We start from the raw sequence: 16,955 nt of genomic DNA on the forward strand, positions 1-16,955 counted from the left end.
GCAAAGTCTTATTTCTACTGGACATGAGGCATACAACAAAAGCAGGGTAATCCTTTACCCAAAAATGAATGCAAAAATCCTCCTTTGTCTGATGTCAATCTCTCTTCTTAACCACCTGTCTTCTTCCAGATGACTTCCACTCCTTATTTGCTACCTTGTAATGTAAATACTGAGCTATAAAGTAAACTACTATTAATATATGGTAGGATATTGGGAAAGGAGAAGAAAAAATTATTGGTTAATTAATACAAACAATTGTATTCAATTAAGGAAAAAAGTTCAACTATCACAATATTCAGTTCTCTAAATATTACATGGTCATAGCTGGCAACTACAATATGTTCTTCTACTGTGAGTGCTAAGTCACTTCAGTTATGTCCAACTCTTTGTGACCCCATGGACTGTAGCTCGCCAGGTCCCTCAGTCCATGGGATTCTCCAAGCAAGAATACTGGAGTGGGTTGCCGTTTCCTTCTCCAGGGGATCTTCCTAACCCAGGGATTGAACCCTCGTCTCTTAAATCTCCTGTGTTGGCAGGTGGGTTCTTTACTGCTAGGGCATTAATTATAACAAGCTCTACTATCAGCCAAAGTTCCCTTCGCCTCTAGGTTATGCACCACTGGTGGTGCCTGTGCTCCTCTGTGAGACCCAAACCTTCACTCCCGAATGGTCTGATCACTAGAAATCGCGCCTGAATTGGGTATCTGTAGTTTCCACTGATTTAACTCTGAGGACAGAAAAGTACTAAGAAGTGCCCCAGGGGACTGTCTCCATTCCAAACATGCTGCTCCTTATCCCCTCTGTGGAGTAGAACCCAAATATTCCTTGTGGTCATGATTAATCATCCAAGCCAGTATAGTAACTACCTTCTTTGCCTGTTGCTTTGCTGGCTAGAGCATCACCAAGTGGCCAGGTGACAGTCTTGACTTCTAGCTTAGTGGAATTACTTTTGTTTCCCCTGATACCAGGATTTCTCCCTTTGGAATTTCCATTTCCATATAAAGAGTCTACATTTGAAGAAACAGGAAGTGCATATTTTTTCTCATGGATCACCACGAGTCAGACATTTCCAATCTCTGATTCCTGAATGCCTGAATCCTGGGTATGGGAGGAACAATTGATTAGGAATTTATACTGCATCCTAGAGGAAATCTCCCCAGCTCCCCAAAGTGCTGCTATAATATATAACTGATGCTGCGAGTTAAGTCTTCAAAAGGCCAGTTCACAAGATGCTTCAGGATGGTGGGGACATGGTAAAACCAGTGAAATCTGTGAGCCAGGGCCCAGAAGAGCACTGCATTTGCTATGAAGTAAATTCCTTATCAGATGCAGTTGTTTCAGAGTCCAAGCTCGCTCTGCCCACTCTACAACAGGGCACTGAATCAGAGAGGAGGTACTGAGGCAAGGACTACTGCCAGATTCTTTCGTAGATCAGAGATGAGCAGGGAGGTGAGGGAACAAAGTAAAAAGGCCACTAATCTTGCAAACATTTCCTAGAATGCAAGCCTCAGGCAGGAGATGTGTTCTTTTCTTCCTTCCTGCCATCTACAGGTGGACAGGGTTCTAAACAAAGGCACTTTAGTTTAACAGTCAGGCAGAGGGGCAGGATTCTCTGAGGCAGGCCGTTCTGTATGATTATAATAACAAAAGCAACGGAAAGCAAGTCAAAGGAGCAGCTCCAACATGAAGTCAGAATTGGCTTTTCCCTGCAACACAATGTTATGTGAAACACCATGATGGGGAAAAGGCATTCTGTAGGTTCATGGATAAGGGTTTTGACAGAAGCACTGCAGGCAGAGAAGGCAAATCCGCATCCAGAGTAAGTGCCTACCGAAGTGAGAACAAAGCCCTGCCCCATCTGTGATGGACGTACTTTAAGAAATCAACCTGCCACCAGGTAGCTGGCTGACGACCATGGGGAATGCGCCATGGCTGGACCTCAGGGTTAGTCTCTGCCGCAGGTTGGATGCTCACAATGGCTGTAGTCACGCCAGTATTGGTGAACAAAAGTCCTTGTTGCTGAGCCCAGGCAGAACTTCCATCCCTACCACTAGGGCCATTTTGTTCACGAGCCCAGCGGGTGATGAAAGGAGGGGTTGGAGAATGAGGCTGACTGGTATCTACAGAATAGGTTGTCCTCTTCACCTGATTATTAAACTCCTCCGCTCTAAGATCACCCTTTATGAGCACTCACATATAGATGCACATTTATGTGCCCATTCACAGGCCTATCCTCTCTCCCGTTCCCCTTGGGGTTGGCATTTGCACCACCCTGAGAGCCAGAACCTCCTTAAATCTTGTATACCAGGCAACTCACCTCGTCTTACCATCATCCTGACCCAGGCTCACATCTCTAAATTTTCGAAAGACCAAGCAAATCCTATTTTACACCTTCTAGCACATAATTTTTTAGAAATTGAGGAAAAGGGGAAAGATGCCAGAAGACTGAAGAGGAAGAACTATTGACCAATCCTGCCCACAAATTCCAGAAGTTATTGACTCACCATAACCTCTAGAGCATGCCAGACTGGGTAGTTTGGACATTTTATGCTGAAAATAATAGGGAGTCATCAAAAAGATTTAAATTTACACAAATAGACTGATGTCACTAGAGTAGCTGGACATGACTTAGCGACTAAATAACAACCACCAAAAATTCATAGAAGTCTCCCTGATTGCAGTGTGGACCATGGAACAAAGGGGAAAGGATTGGAAATGGAAAGACACATGCTCTTCCTGAATGAGCTTAGAAGAAGTGGTGGTCACTGTATCTCAATAAAGTTTATCAGAAAAGAAGTAGTGGTCAGTTCTCATGCTAGCCTAGTCTAGGTTTGGGGGTAGGGGTATTGTTGGAGTAGTTGAAAGAGAAGTTGTAAAGATGAGATAATAATCACTGAGTCCTAGAAAAATATGTAGATAACTAAGAGATGAGAAAAAAGGGAAGGCAAATTCTAGGTAAAGAGTGACTGACAATAGAGATCTAGCCTAAGAATTATCAGAATATATGCGGCCTTGTTAGTATGACCCAGGACAAGATAATCTCAAGGAAAGTCGGCCCCTGGGGAAGAAGTAACTCTTTTCATTGAACCCTGGGATATTCTACTGCATGCAATGACACTCATCTATACAACTGAGGACTAACTGTTCTATTTCATGTTGTCGGAGAAGGGCATGGCAACCCACTCCAGTATTCTTGCCTGGAGAATCCCGTGGACAGAGGAGCCTGGTAGGCTACAGTCCATGGGGTCGCAGAGTTGGACACAACTTAACAACTAACACACATATTATGTTGTGGTCCTCAAGCAATTAATTCATTTAACCTCTCTCAGGCCCAGGTTTCTCTTATGCACAATACTTTGAAGATTGTTTAGAGGACTATGTAAAATTTAACTTCATGCCTTTGTGTATTATTAATTGCTCTTAAATGGTAGTTATATTTATTATAATTATTAATAATGGCAACATGAGGAAATATATAGTTATGTGAATTTGTGAATCCCTCCCCAAAATGGATCCACTAATTAACGGATATTATCCTGAAATAGGATTTTGAATTGATTCTTTCTTTGGGTATTACTTGGTTTGGTCCTATTCAAATTATTAGCAATAGTGTTAATGAAAAATAGAATATAAGTTGACTAAATTTATGAAATGACATCAAGCTGGGAAATAAAGCAGGTTTGATAGTAAATTAGAATTCAAAACAGAAGCAAAAATGGTGGCAGAGTAGACCATTAGATGCAGTTATCAGAGATTTTATTTTTTAAAAATAAACCTACATCAATTTTCTTTTTATTCTTCAAACATGCTGACTTAATTCCTATATTATGGCCTTTGCACTGGTTTTCTCCTGCCAGAAATGTTACACTCACTTGGCTGGCTTTAGTGTGTCATTCAGATCCCTGCTCAAAATCGACTCTTTTCTTTTTTTTTAACTTTTTATTTTGTATTGGAGTAGAGCCAATTAACAATGTCGTGGTAGTTTCAGGTGAGCAGCAAAGGGCCTCAGCCATACATACAAGTGTATCCATTCTCTCCCAAACTCCCATCCCACCCAGGCTGCCAAGCAGCATTGAGCAGAGTTCCTTGTACTATACAGTAGGTCCTTATTGGTTATCCATTTTAAATAGAGCAGTGTGTACATGTCCATCCCAGACTCTGCACTATGCTGTGCTTAGTCACTCAGTCGTGTCTGATTCTTTGTGACATTATGGACTGTAGCCTGTGAGGCTCTTCTGTCCATGGAATTCTCCAGGCAAGAATACTGGAGTGGGTTGCCTCCTCCAAGAGATCTTCCTGAACCAGGAATCAAAGCCACAGCTCTTACAGTGCAGGTGGATTCTTTACCACTGAGCCACCAGGGAAGACCCTCTATTGCTTGAGGTCTTCGCTCAAATGCCATTTCCCCATTGAGACCTTCCTGAAGACATGACCAACAACTCCACATCTTCATAGCCACTAGATTTTTCTGCTCTTTGAAACAAACACACTCACCATCACCTGAAATTGTCTTACATGTTTATTATCATATTATTTGAAGATTTTTGTTTCTCATGAGTATACGGTACAAAAACTTTGTCTACTTGCTTCCTGTTGTGTTATCAGAGACAGAAACTTTGCCCTCTATGTTGGTTGAACAAACAAATGAATTAATGAATAAATGAATGAGTGAACTCTTTTTAGGAGGCACCCAGACGTTCAGCATTTTCCTTGACTGCCTTCCTCCTAATTCTGACTTACTATTGTAAAAACAATAGCATGTAATTTATGTTTCTGGTTTGTCGAGTATATAGCCACTAAGGTCTCATCTTGCTTGGTGAGTTCTGTAACTCTGCTTATATACCATCAGACAACAATTACCTTCAGCATATAAATGTTTTAGATTCTTTCCTCTTTGGTTGTTCATATTGTCATAAATGATTGGAAGGATTTGTTGTTTGAAGAAGCACCAAAGACACTTCATACTTGTTGCCTTCCAAATAACCTTATACATACCTGAAATTTCTCTTCCATAAGATATTATTCTTATCATCTCTTTTAAGAGTTTTGAAGCTTTTCTTATCACTGCAAGGAAAGAAATCCAAGTAAATTAAAAGGAACAGAAGCTGGAAATATGCAGGCATACTTGTGGCTAGAGTTATTCTACTTGTACATTATGTGGTTTACCTCAATGTGTGGAAAAATACAGTAAGTGCTTCATTGTATGTGGGGTAGTTGTATCATGTAACTTAGACGGTTTATTCTTTCTTGGAAGTATTTTATGATAAACGCATAATATGCTGAAATCTTTTCTGAATAATTAATGTCTACTTGCTTAAAGAAACAATTGTTATCTTCAAAAAGTATGTTTCTGCTTGCTCTACCTTTATTAAAAGCCTTCACTAAAAACGTTCCAATCCCATAAATGTCGGGGGGGGAATGCCTTTAGGTTTAGTGAAGTCATTTATGCATAGGAATATATGGAATAAGTAAGACTTGCCCATCGAGAAAGACAAAAGGAAGAATTCTGAGTTATAAATATATTAGACTTGCTTACAACAGGAAATTTTCAACTTTTCTATTCCAGATAACATTTCTCTACCATTATTGAGTGGGGGTAAATCAATGTGTACAATGTACACAGAGTTTTCTGTTATATGTATTACATTCTTCAATATGAACTATTTAAAAATAAAATCAGGGCCTCTCCTGGCAATCTAGAGGTTAAGACTTCTCATTCCAGTGCAGGGGGTGTGGGCTCAATTCCAGATCGGAGCACTAAGATTCCACAGGCTTTGCAGCCAAAAAACCAAAACATAAAACAGAAGCAATATTATAACAAATTCAATAAAGATTTTTTTAAATGGTCCACATCAAAACCAAAAAATGTTTAAAAAAATAAAATCATTAAAATCATCAAATTATTTGGTTTAGTTTCTGACACTCTCAGTAGTGTCATCAATTTCACTAACAAGAAAAAAAACACTTCTTTAGTATTTAGTCTTGAGATCTACTGCTCTTCAAGATCTACTGCTTTATTTTTCTTTCCAACCTTGAGAATTTATGGGAACTTAAAAAATTCCTATGTCTGTAATATTCTGATTTAGGCCTTCTATCCTGATTATAAAATTAAGATGACTTCAAAAGCATAAACCAAAACTTCTTCTTATTCCAAATGCTCACAGTTGTTTTGTATGTACAATTTCAAAACATCTGTTTTATATAAAAATTTGTTGAATATTAAATCATATAATTATGATACATAATACTGTATACTTCAACTAATCTTGTCTTTATTTGTACATTATAAAGTCTTACTTTATCATTTAATCATGTCGATCAATAGAGGTCAAAGATACTCAACAATAATATTCTATATTAAAGTTAGAGATAAAGGAACAGTGCCTCTCATATGAATATCTAGAATCTTCTGAAATACTGTTTAGAAGCAAGAAACTGTTGGTGTGTTATTTGTCATCCACTAATGATTCTTACTCTCTCACTTCCAAACTAACTCCTTTAATAAATCTCTAATAAATCTGTCTACCATAGTCTCTTCAGGGTAGTTATCAATTTTTTTCTAATTTACACCTTATTTAAATTGTAATTTCTCTATGAGAAAAACCCTATACTCCTCTTTGTAACCATCCCATGATATAAAGTCCTATTTAAATTTTACTTCCTTGAAGAAACTTTTATAATCTTCCTCCATCTGATTTCTCTATAAAGCAGCTGTTTGAATTTATTTGAAAGTAATCTTGCATTATATTTACTTGACCTTGTTCATCTGCTGAGATTTTTCCATGGGTGTATTATGTTGCTTAAAGTAGTTGAAAATTATTCATGGATGGAAATCACATCTTTTAATTTGCTATGACCCCTCACAGCCTGTCTATATCATATGCACAATGAATATTCTACAGTTTGGTGTGTGATTATTATAAAACTTTGTTACAACAGAACACAACTGTTGACAGGGTGCATCTCCATAAGTTATGTAACTGCTTTATTCTAGTGGGTACAGGGTAGAAGATGACAACCTATACATACCAATCTAGTCCTCATGCAAAGGTTTATTAAAATGCCCTTTGAAATACAATAAGTGTCTACATTTTAAGTAGTTGTGTCCTTGTTTAAAAGATTCTCTCATTAAAAACAGCAAAGACTGAGACTTCTCCTGGTGGTCTAGTGGCTAAGACTCCACATTCCCACTGCAGGGGGCCTGGGTTCTATCCCTGGCCAGGGAACTAGATCCCACAGGCCATAACTAAAGAGTTGTTATGTCACAACCAGAATTGAAGATCCCTGTGTGATAACTAAGACCTCGTGCAGTTAGATAAATAAACAAAGATTTTAAAAAAGAACAGCAAAGATTTTCTTAGTGAAATTATTAATACATGTACACATAGAGATAGGCATATAGATACTGATACATGCTAGTGTACACATAGGACATTAGAAGCTTATGAACAATGTGTGTGTGTGTGCTCAGTCAGTCACGTCCAGCTCTTTGACACCCCATGGATTGTAGCCCTCCAGGCTCCTCTGTCCATGCGATTCCCCAGACAAGAAAACTGCAGTGGGTTGCCATTTCCTCCTCCAGGGGATCTTACCAACCCAAGGGTCAAACCTGCATCTCCTGCAGCACTTGCATTCATAGAAGATTAACAAGAATATTTTGTGCTTCATATTCCTGAGTGTGACTTTGTGGATCTTTTTAAGGGTTAGATGCTTCTGGAATGTCCGGTCCTCATTCTCTCCTGGATTCTGGTGGGTGTTACCAGGTGGGAAAGATGCCCTGCTGCTCTTGGTAGCTATGCTCAGAGTTGGGACTTCTCCGGCAGGACAACACTTCTGTGCTCGGGACTGTGCAGGAAGTGCTGTGGTGTCCAGACTCTCTGGGGACTGGGAGTTGATGAATATAAAGTGACTTCATGATTATGCCACTATCAGAGCATCTGTTTATCTCAGTGAGTGTCTGATGAAGTTCTGTTAGCTGCCTCTGCTTTTGCTAAGCAGTATGAGAAATTTCACCTGGGGCAGGATGGGAGGTCAGCTCCATCCCCTGTTCTCACGTAGCTTACGGTCTGGAGAGGTTAACTAATGAGGAGCCGTTCGACTGCCATCAATTGAACAGGACAACATATGAGCATGTGGTGAGATCTGAGCTCTGAGATGTATGCAATCTAATCCAGTGTAACTCAGGAAGACCTTCCAAGAACAGCATGCTTACGATGTTGATTAGGAGTTTGGGAATCCAGCCAATCTAAAATTCATAAGCAATTATTCTGCTTTATGACTATGAGAAAATCGTGCTGGTATTTAAAGTTTCTGGGCTTCCCTGGTGGCTCAGACAGTAACAAATCCACCTGCAATATGGGAGACTTGGGTTTGATCCCTGAGTCGGGAAGATCCCCTGGATAACAGCACGGCTACTCACTCCAGTGTTCTTGCCTGGAGAATCCCCATGGACAGAGAAGCCTGGCAGACTGCAGTCCACGGGGTGGCAAAGAGTCGGACATGACTGAGCAACTAAGCACCCACACATTTAACGTTTCTACCTACTACCTTGAATAAAACTCTCAACTAACTTCCCTGGTGTCTCAGACAGTAAATAGTCTGCCTCTAATGTGGGACACCCAGGTTCAATCCTTGGGTTGGGAAGATCCCCTGGAGAAGGAAATGGCAACCCGCTCCAGTGTTCTTCCCTGGAAAATTCCATGGACAGTGGAGCCTGGAGGGCTACAGTCCATGGGGTCACAAAGAGTCAGACACAACTGAACGATTAACACAATCAGTCAACATCTAAATAGGGAGTACAGGCTATCAGAGGAAGACAAGTGCAAACTGATAAAAACCCGTAATCACACATGGACATTTTTGTAGCCGATGCCACAAAAATCCATACTTCTATTGCCATTTCCTTCTCCAGGGGATCTTCCCAACCCAAGGATCAAACCCGGGTGTCTTGCATTGGAGGCAGACTATTCACTGTCCAAGACACCAGGGAAGTTAGTTGAGAGTTTTATTCAAGGTAGTAGGTAGAAACTTTAAATGTGTGGGTGCTTAGTTGCTCAGTCATGTCTGACTCTTTGCCACCCCATGGACTGCAGTCTGCCAGGCTTCTCTGTCCATGGGGATTCTCCAGGCAAGAATACCAGAGTAAGGTGCCATGCCCTTCTCCAGGATCCATACTTCTATTCTATCAGAAGCACCAGAATGGCAACCTATGTTAATTTGTTGTCCCAAAAGCTATCCATAGACTACGACTTAGTCTTATTGTATATCAGACACCTGAGTCAGACAGAGCTTGTCGATTGGGTAGAATGGTGAAATGGGGAGTAGAGACACTCCTTTGGTCATCCCATTTTGTTTTTTCCCAACCTCCCTGCCTCCATTCCTCTACCTCTTCCCTCTCTTGTGACAGACTGGCTGGCAATTGGCAAGTGTTGCTGACCTCCAAAAATATCTACTTCGAAGTCTTGGCCACCGGTGGAGAAATGAGCAGAAAGTTAAGGATATGTGGAATTTGTGAGTAAATAAAACAAGTTGGAATCATTGAGCTGTTGCTCGAAAGATTGACTTTTATCAATTTCGGGAAAGGAAGAAGAATCACAGAAGAGGTAACAAAGAACACATCTGACTGGTTGCGAAAGTAAACAGGGGAAGTTATTGTGTTGTATTGAGGGCAGGTAAGAAGTGGATGGTTAGATGCATGAGTGAAAATATTGACAATGAGAGATTCTGTAACAGATGAGTCAGGGAAGGATGAGTGGGTGGAGGAGCTAAAAGGCATTCTGACATTTTGTTAAAACCTCCCGATCATTTGCAGCTGATTTCTACAAATGTCAGAAATAGCATTGCTCATCCTGTAACACCAGGTGACTAAAAAATAAAATGCCTCCATGAAATTCTGAGTATATCTTTACCAAACACTGAGAATCCAGAACATCTGCTTTAAAGAGTTCAGGGGAAAAATACACATTGAACCCTAAAGACTCAGAAGTCTGTGTACCTACTTACCCATGTTTTAAAGAGAAGAAATTGGTGATTAAGCATCGTTACCATCTGTGGTTCAGGGACCTCATGTTTCCTGACTTGTCCCTTTCTCCTTATTCTTATCTATTTTGCTCGTTAGACACTCTATGGTATAATGGTAGAAAGGAGGAGCAAAATCCAAATTACTTCATTTTTTCTGGCTGCTAATGAACTGATTTAAATTTGATTAGGAAGAGGCTGGAATGAAATTAGAGATTCCAGTTACTTGTGTCACCTCTGATTTTTTTATTCTGGGGAAAATAAGAATTCGTAAGCTCTATACAAAATAGATGGATGATGTTTCTATTATGGAAGTAGCTAAACATTCTAAGCTCATAGTTGTTACAAATACTTTAAAAACTATCCTTAGTACATTATTCTACCCAGTCTATGAGAATGCACAGGGTATGTATATTAGCCTAATATTTCACATACTATGCAAGCAAATTCTGATGACTTAACCCTTTAGAAATAGTTCAAAATCTTGAAGTAACTGGGAATGCTGAGCCAGATGAAAATAAGAGTTCGTTTATTTCATAGAAGCGGCCACAACATCTCAGTACTGAAGCCTAGATGTTTCATAGATGGAAAGGACCTGAACAGATTCAAACTCTCTCCATAACTAATGGGTTATAGATGATATTTGGCAATCTAGACTTCCTCAGGAAATTTTTATATGTGTTCGGTGTGAATAACAGAATAGGAAAATCAATTTAATTCAGTTCAATTAAACTGACAACATCTGCATGTCCTGAACAGTCTCAGCTCCTGGAGGCAATCCTTGTTATTCCTGCTAATGGATCAGTTCAACAACTCCAAATCTCAGAGGCCAATGACACCTACTTCTCCTTCATCTTCACCCTTCATGGGAGAGTTTCCTGCTCCTGCTAAAATCTAGATTGACTCACCTTCCCGTGTTTGTCCTTTCAGCTTCTCCAGCATTTTTGTGAGTGGTTCCCTGTATTCACATCCCTGTTTCCTGCCTGCCTGGATCCTGACTCACGCTCGGGGGATAATAATATCACTATTGACAGTGTAGGAAAAGAGAGTTAGGGGCCCCAGAGACAACTGAGGGGAGTCAGGTACAGTAGTTGTTTGCTTAAAATGTCCAATCCATGGTAGTCTGGTATTTATGTACATACTATAGCATACAAGGGGCTTCCCTGGTAGCTCAGACAATAAAGAATCTGCCTGCAATGCAGGAGACCTGGGCTCAAGTCCTGGGTTGGGAAGATCCCCTGGAGAAGGGGATGGCTACCGTTTCCAGCATGCTTGCCTAGAGAATTCCATGAACAGAGGAGCCTGGAGGGCTACAATCCATGGGGTCACAAAGAGTTGGACACAACTGAAGCGACTTTGCAGCAGCACAGAATACAAGATCCTGTCCTAGCAATGTCAGATTGCTAGAAATGGGACTTCCCTGGTGATCTGTGGCTAAGACTCCAAGATCGCAATGCAGGGGCCCTGGGTTCCATCCCTGAGAGCTAGATCCCACATGCTGCCACTAAGAGTTCCCATGCTACAAGTAAAAGACCTGGCACAGCCAAATAAACAAATATTGAAAAAACAAATTGCTAGATGTGTGTACAGACTTCTGTCTTCTAAACTCATCTTGGCTTAGAGCAGTAGCAACAATTCACAGATGCTGATGGTCCAGAGACAGAGCAGTGTGAGTAGCACCAGTTCAGTAAAAGGCTAGAAAGAGAACTTCCCTGAGGATCAGAAAATGGGGTGGGAGTTAGAGATGAAAATTCTGCAGTTACAGGCAAATCGATGGTAGCTGGGGATAGAGAACGGGGGGAAAAAAACCCACAGGAAGAGTGCATGAGCACAAGCAGGCTGAGGGCAGAACATCACAGGCACTAGAATATAGCCAAAGGTGAAAACGAGGCGTGAGGGTAGGAGCAGAAGGGCCCGTGGAGATAGAAGTATGGGCTTGGAGCAGGCCATTTGGGTCCACTGAGGTGGGCGCCCTGCCCAGAATTCCTCAAACAGACATTTAGTTCCATGTGCTCTGCTAATTAAGGCAGGCTACAATGTCTGTGTATCCCTCAAACTCATACAGTGAAATCATGCTCCCCGCCCTCAAAGTGATGATATTAGTAGGTGAGGCCTTGGAGGTGATTAGGTCATGAGAGTGGGGCTCTCGGGAATGGGGTTAGTGCCTTCATAAAGGAGACCCCCAAAGAGCTCGCTGTCCCTTTCCCTCTGCCATCTGAAGACACAAGGAGAAGCTGGGCTCTCGGACACCACATCAGAGGCTGCCTTTATCTTGGACTTCCTGGCCTCCAACACTGTGAGAAAACAAATTTCTGTGGTTTATAAGCAACCCAGTCTATGGCATTTGTGTTGTAGCAGCCCAAACAAAACAAGACATAGGCACATGAACATATGACATCATTTTGAAAACATCCCATCCAAATAGTTAACATAAAGTTGGACTAGCTTACTTGAAAAATCTAATCACAGAGAACACTGCCTTCATTATGTCAATACTAACAAGACTTTCTGGGATGATGAGAGAAATGTTTTTACTCTGTGCCTCCACCATGTGGCTAATGGCACTTGAAAAGCGGCTAGTGGCACTGGAACTGAAGCCTTCATTCAATCTAATTTTTAAATTTAAATAGCTCACGTGGTTAGGGACTGTGATTCATATGATTCATAGGCAAGGTTGATTTAGAGTAAACAATACGTAGGTTTTGGCACCCTGTAAACCAGACTTTAAATCCCCTAATTACTAACTCCATGACCTTGGATACCTCACTCACTTTCCCTGGGCCTGAGTTTCTTCTTAATAAAATGGGGATCAAAATATTTATGTTTAGGGCCATTGTGATGACTGGAAATGAGGCATGTATACTGCCTTACACAGATCTGTGCATGCATGCTGACTCATTTCAGTTGTGTCCAACTCTTTGCAACCCCATGGACTGTAGCCCTCCAGGCTCCTCTGTCCATGGGATTCTCCAGACCAAAACACTGGAGTGGGTTGCCCCGCCATCCTCCAGGGGACCTTCCTGGCCCAGGGATTGAACCCGCATCTCTTAAGTCTCCTGCTTTGGCAGGTGGGTTCTTAACCACTAGCACCACCTGGGAAGCACAGACCTGGTACACAATAAATGAGAGCTATTACTAGTATTAAATGATGTGAGTCAGCACTCATTGGACATAACTCAACTGTTTTGATTCATCGATCATTAGCATGAACATGTAATAAACTGCTAAATGTGCAATAAAGATAACCCCTGGCTGTTGCCTGTGGTGGAGTCACCTCTTCCCAAAGCAACTGGTGGTGCTTTTCTACTTAGAGAATCTCTTATCTCCGCCTTGCCGTGAGCTCTGCTTTTTCAGCCTGATTGCTTCCAGCAAATCCTCCTCCTCCTAAGGAGCATCCCTCAGTGCTTCTTCTATAACCTCAGCTGTTCAGAGGAAAAGACAAATCAAGCTTGTTCAATCAATAACTATAATTTTACATACAATCCTAAATCCAAGGAGTCTTTTCCTGTGGAATTAAGAGCAGGTATTCACAGAACTTATTTACCTTCACCCTGGCTCAACAACACAATCTCCTGGGGGATTTTTTTTTAATACACAAGTCTATCCCTCTTCCCCCCAGACCAGAGAGGTGGTGTCTTAGGGGCACTCAAGAGATTCTTTTTAGGGTCTGAAAAGCAGTGATGTATGCTCTGTTCCTGGAATGGGTTCCGGACAGTTGGGGTTGTTGGATCCCTGGTGAACTGAGAGATGTTACAGTGCTCTTGGGCAAGGAAATGGCACTGACATCACATAGATCTGATGTATGGACATGGGAAATCTCTGGATATTTGATTGACATTTTCACTGGGGAATCAGCCAATCATTTGAATAAATGTCATTCAGAGCTGGGCCAGGATTTCAGAACTACTCTTTCTTTTCTTCCTAAGCTACCCTCTCATGATTCTGGAGATGGTTCACCTCCTTGTACTGTTCTTTTCTGGGGCTCAGATCTGTTTATGATGTATTACTATTTTGCTTACAGGCTTTCATACATGAAATGTCACTAGTTCTCCACACAACTGGGTACGTACCCATGTGAGGAAAGAGTGGTGAAAACTCTGAATAAGGATCAGAATTCCCATAAGAAAATACCCTTGGAATCAGAGGTTCAAAGCAATGCCTTTGAGTGCATGCAGCCCACTCCCTCACCACCAACACTCCTATCATTCATGGGACCTGTGAGTAATGGCTAAGCAACCCTCTGACTAGTGTGTGAATGCTCGTAGGGTACTAGTCGAATATTGTTATCTACTTTTAGAGACAAGACTCTCTCTGAGACAAAAGAATTCCAAGCACAGGCCAACAGCCCACTTCTCCTGATCAGTAAAATTCCAGCATGATGAACCAAAGTCAGCAGTCCCCCAGAGTCTGTAGCAGACCCTACAATTGTGAGTCCAGAAGAGAAATGTTTTATATCAGCAAATACTGGGGACTATGAAGGCACCTGTTATTGGAATAATTAAGACAAAAGCATTTACTGGGATATTCTAGTTTTGAGGTGTCGTTATCTTCTCTCGTTTTCTAACCACATCTTTTATTGATTTTTGCTTTTGGGAAGGACAAAGTGAAAATATGGATTCTACCCTGGGCAACAGTAATGCCCTAAATGACACCCTTAGTCCTGTCTCAAGGCAAGCCTTCCTGATAAGTGACTGTCTTGTCATCTACTTTATTATGCAGGCCATTTAGGTGACAAGGGAGCTGCACTGTTTGGCTACATTCCTGATTTTCAGAGCCTAGGTCTTATGGGAATTGTTTATGGCTTTGTAAGTGAGTATTTTGGAAAGCAACATAGCTCAAAATAGAATAAGCTAAAAATACAATTTATTGATGCATTTCCTCAGACGTGCAGCAGTTCTAACTGGTTTCAGAGATGGCTGCCCGTGAAAAGCGAAAGTGTTAGTAGATGATTAAGTGAAGATACTATTTGTGTGTTAGTCACTCAGTTGTGTCTGACTCTTTACAGCCCCATGTACTGTAGCCTGCAGGCTCCTCTGTCCATGGCATTCTCCAGGCAAGAATACTGGAGAGGGTTGCCATTTCCTTCTCCAGGGGATCTTGCCAGCCCAGAGATCGAACGCCTATCTCCTGCAACGCAGACGGGTTCTTTACCCTCTGAGCCACCAGGCTGCCTGGAGGGGCTTGTTAATTTTGTCAGGACTCTATCTGTTTTCCTGGCTCAGGTGGTTTTCTTCCCTAATAGGTTTCCTCCAGCCGCTGCAGGTTTCCATGGCATGGTCTCCGAAGCTGCCACATCAGTTCAGAAAAAGGACCACCCCCCTCATTAGAACATGTGCCAGCCCCCCTCCACTTTGTGCCAGGGATGAGATGCAGTCTGATTGACAGACCTGGGTCATGTGCTCCTGCAATGTCGGTGGAGGTGTGTCATACACAAAGGCAGGAAGCAATTCCCAAAAGGAAGAGGTTGGGGTAAAGAGATTAATTTTTTTTTTTTTAATAGACTACTTTGAGAAAGGTTGGTTCCATTTGCTATGGGAAGGATGAAAAATAACTTCATTCTACTGTTACACGACTTCAGGAGTTAATGGAGACCACAACATAATCTGTGATCACATGGAATGCATTAGTATGCCAGAGGAAAGTTCCATTGAAAACCCAGTATCATGTCACTTTCTTAAAATGGTTCTCTTGTAAAAAGCCAAAGGCTTATTATGGGAGCCTGAGTTTTCTTTATTTGATAATCTCTGAACTTACATGAAACAAGAGTCACATAATTCAAATATAGATGATCCTTCTGAGAAAACAGGATGAATGCAACTGCATTTCAAATGTGCTAAAGATATAAAATAAAATTTTGTTACATAGAGAAGTAATTATGCTGTGAACTCATATCTCATTCAAAATCAACCATTTTGATAAATACAGATTTTCTCTTTTAGCATTCCCAATAGTAAACGCTAAACTAGAATGGGTTTAATCTTCCTAAAACAATAAAACCCTCAAAACCCCAACCAAGTTATTAAGCAAATCAAAAGAAAAAGCATTACCAAACCATGCATTATGAGATAAATAAGGATGCACCTGAAAACAATTCTAAACATCAGCTGGTCCATACTCTAGGGGTGGCACATGGTACCCGAAAATTTTTTTCCTATATTCTCTAAGTCTTCTTCAAATCTTTTTTGGAGTCTCAAAAATACCTTCAGCATGTATGTGGAACCTAAATAAATGGTATGGATGATCTTATTTACAAAGCAGAGACAGAGATGTAGAGAACAAAAGTATGGATACCAAGGGGGAACAGGGTGGGTGGCATGAATTGGGAGACAGGGAATGACATATACACATTACTGATAGTGTGTATAAAACAGATAACTAATGAGAACCTACTCTACAGCACAGGGAACTCTACTCAGCACTTTGTGGTAACCTATATGGGAAGGAAATCCCAAAAGCGGAGATTTATGTATACCTATTGGAGAAGACTCTCGAGAGTCCCTTGGACTGCAAGGAGATCCAGCCAGTCCATCCTAAAGGAGATCAGTCCTGGGTGTTCTTTGGAAGGACTGATGCTGAAGCTGAAACTCCAATACTTTGGCCACCTGATGCAAAGAGCTGACTCATTGGAAAAGATCCTGATGCTGGGAGGGATTGGGGGCAGGAGGAGAAGGGGACGACAGAGGATGAGATGGCTGGATGGCATCACTGACTCGATAGACGTGAGTTTGAGTAAACTCCAGGGAGTTGGTGATGGACAGGGAGGCCTGGCGTGCTCCGATTCATGGGGTCACAAAGAGTAGGACACGACTGAGCAACTGAACTGAACTGAACTGAACTGATAGCTGATTCACTTTGCTGTAGAGCAGAAACTGATACAAAATTAAGAAGAAACTATGTATTGAGGTCTTCCCAGGTGGTTCAGGGGGAAAGAATCTGCCT

Source organism: Dama dama, chromosome 21, assembly GCF_033118175.1.
Source record: "Dama dama isolate Ldn47 chromosome 21, ASM3311817v1, whole genome shotgun sequence".
In the NCBI taxonomy this organism is placed as follows: Eukaryota; Metazoa; Chordata; class Mammalia; order Artiodactyla; family Cervidae; genus Dama; species Dama dama.